We start from the raw sequence: 3,272 nt of genomic DNA on the forward strand, positions 1-3,272 counted from the left end.
CTTTCTTTCTTTCTTTCTTTCTTTCTTCCTTTCTTCCTTTCTTCCTTTCTTCCTTTCTTCCTTTCTTCCTTTCTTCCTTTCCTTCTTCCTTTCCTTCTTCCTTTCCTTCTTCCTTTCCTTCTTCCTTTTTTCTTTTTTTCTCTTTTCCGTGCAAGCCCCTTTCTGGCCGCCCGAAGGCTCCGCGGAGCCGAGATGGGGAAGGGTTGGGATTCGCCTGCCCAGCGGCCGCGCTGCAACAGGGCAGGGATGYTCGGGGCAGGGGGGACATTTATTTTCCTTGTGATTTATTTTGTGCGTGTCTTGGCCAGCCTGGAGTCGGAAGCAGCCCTGGGATGAGGGCCCAGGGGATCCCTCTGCCTCGGGCAATTTTCTGCTGGAATCTTTGGGGAGGAAAGGGGGAAGAAGCTGCTCCTTTCCTAAAGCCACTCCCATGAAATGAATCGTGCTTCCCAACTTCCAGCCCAGGGGCTCCCCAGGGATCATGGGGACAGCGGCAGCACCACTGCAACTGCAGGGCTGTGCCAGGCGCTGCCCTTGCAGCAGCCACGAGCGAGTGCCCTGGCCCTGCTGTACTGGGTCGCTGCTCTGGACCCGGGTCCAGACGGGTGACAAGGACCCGACGAGACGGTGCCGAGGTCCTGCCGAACACCCCAGTCCTGCTGCTTGCACCAGCTTGTGAGCACGGAGAGGAGCTCGGCCGCTGCTCCCCGAGGCTGCCGCTGCCACCGCGTCTGTCCCTGTCCCCAAGCCCCGGCTGAAACCTGAGCCGAGGGCGCGGGGTTGTGCAAGCGCCGGCCCGCGCTGGGCTCCCGCGCCCGGCTCCGCGTGTCTGGAAGTGATTTGAAAGCACCGGGCTGCAGTTAACCCCGAACAAAACAAAGGCCTTAGGAAAATAAGAAAAAATAACATACACACACACACACACACACACACACATATATACATATATATATATAAACCCTTGTTTCACTTCAGTTGCTAGCCAGGATCGATGGAGTGTTTAGACTAGTTTCCCTTCACCTTCCTGGAGGGAAGGGAATATTTTGCAGTGCAGGGGAAACACAGCAGGGTTTGGGGTGTCTCCACGTTTCCCTGTGGAGCCGGAGYCCTGGCTGCTCCCTCCTCTCTGGAGGATTTTGCTCCAGGTGCTGGGAGCAGCGAGGCGGGTGCCGGGGAGCTGCCGAGCCCAAACCCTGGGATTAGGGAATGCGCTCGGAGCCATGGATCCCGGTGGCTCCTTGGGATGTCCCTGGTGCATCCGCACCCGCCGCTGCCTCCTGGCATCGGTGCTCYGGGTGCATGGGGCTGATGGTGACACACGGGCCTGGGAAAGTGTGAGGAGGAGGAGGAGCAGGTGAAGAAGGCCAAGGCCCCGCGACGCCTGGCCGGGCTGCAGCAACACGTTGACGCTCCAGACCCATTCCCAGTGCCCCTGGCACCGGGAAAGAAACTAAAATAACCGCCCAGATGGCTCTGCGCGGCCGCCGGCCCCGCGGCGCTCCGGGAGGAAGCGCCGGCTATTCCTGGGCAGTGATAAGATCGCGGCGCGCGCCGGCGGGGTGACCTCTCCCAGCGCCCTCCCGGCGTCGCCGCGGCCCCGGCCCCGCTGTCGGCGGCGGGTGGGGAGGGGAATGTCTTCCTTCTTTTCTCCTTTTTTTCCTTTTTCCCCCAGTTTTGGGGCTGGCAGCTCCAGCACCTCCCCAGCAGAGGCTGCCGGCGGGTCCCRCTCCGGTCCTGCTCCGGTCTCTGCTCCAAACACAAAGGGAATCTTCCTTCCCCGCCCCSATCCCGGCATCGCCTCCTGCTTCTCATTAGCCCCAAGTCGCCCCATCCTGCTCGGCTGCTGGGTTCCCCAGAGGAGCAGGGGGGCCCGGTGAGCGGAGACCCCCCCGATGTGTCCCTGTGTCCCACTGCGCATGATGCTGCACAAGCAGCCCCGAGGGACGCCCAGCTGGATGTCCCCCCTTCCCAAATCTGTGGCAGGTGGATGCTGCCTATGGCAGAGCACCCGGGGAATGCAGCCCATCCTGGGGGCCCGGGCACCGTCTCCTCGCTGCCCGGGGTCTCTCTGTGGAGCGTCGGTACCATCAGCGTTCGAGTTCCTGGACAGTGACCGGGAACGTGGCACTTCCCAGTGCACCTGCCCGGACACCCGATGGGCGCTGAGCGACGATCCCCATGAACTGCAGGGGACACCCCRGCCTGGGTGCTCCTCTGTGCCCGGGGCCACTCGGCTCCGTTGAGTGCAGTCTTGAAAACCAGGCGCGTGGGTGAGGACGCAGAGACCGCCCAGGGAAGCCCCCAGCCCGGACCCGCTTTTCCTCCCCAAGCCGGGGTGCGTGTGGGGGAACGATGGCCACGGTCCCCTCCCGAGGAGGAGCAGTGAGAACCGGGCTCGTCCCGGCACGGGGCTCTTTGCTCATTCAATTTTTCCTTATTTYCAGGTAAATCGACCAGCTAAACCCACAGAGGGTACGGTGGGAAAAGGCGCTGGGATGCAGGAGCCTTCAGGAGTTGCCTTCCCTGCTTTTCTGAGTCCTTGGCGACAGACCAAAAATGGGAGGTTCTGTGCAGCCATCCCGTCCTGCTGTTGCTGCCGATGGGATGGCAAGATCGTGGCCCGGATCGAGCCGACCTCCCTCTCCCGCTCTCCTGCCTGGGATGACTCAAAGCAGCCACGTTCTGTCCAGGCTCATCCCTCCGGAGCATCCTCCTGTGCGCGCAGTGCGGAGCAGCTCCAGGGCCCATTCCCCACACCCGGAGCATCGTCCCGTGTTTGCAGCGGATCCCAGATCCGCTCCGGGCTGGGTGCGGGCGCCGTTGGGCCCCCGGCACCGGGCGCGCTCCGGGCTGAGCCGCTTCCCGAGCAGCCGGCGGCGGCGCTCGCTTCATCCTCCCTTCTCCCAGCGAGAGCTCGCGCTTTTGGGGAGGAAAGTCTTACGCTTGCAGCAGGCATTTCAAGCCTCCCATAAACACATTTTTGGGTCAGCATTAATGAATTACCTCAACGCGGAGCAGCGGGTGCCAAATACGTGGCCGCGGAGCGCGGCAGAGCCGCCGCGAGGCAGCCCTGGCTGCCGTTSAGCGGCTCCCGCCGGCGCGGCGCGTTTTCCTCGCGGAGGAGCGCAGGGCGGCCGCGCCGGGACACATCTGGGAAGGGTTTGCTGCTTGACGAGCTCTAGCTCCCCAGCAAAGGGAGGGTGTCGCGGGGCGATCCACAGCCCCCGCTCCTGGAAGGGAGGAATAGCGGGAAAGGGGCGAGATGCTGCAGC

Source organism: Nothoprocta perdicaria, unplaced genomic scaffold (genome assembly GCF_003342845.1).
Source record: "Nothoprocta perdicaria isolate Ctin4 unplaced genomic scaffold, notPer1 scaffold_3, whole genome shotgun sequence".
Classification (NCBI taxonomy): domain Eukaryota; kingdom Metazoa; phylum Chordata; class Aves; order Tinamiformes; family Tinamidae; genus Nothoprocta; species Nothoprocta perdicaria.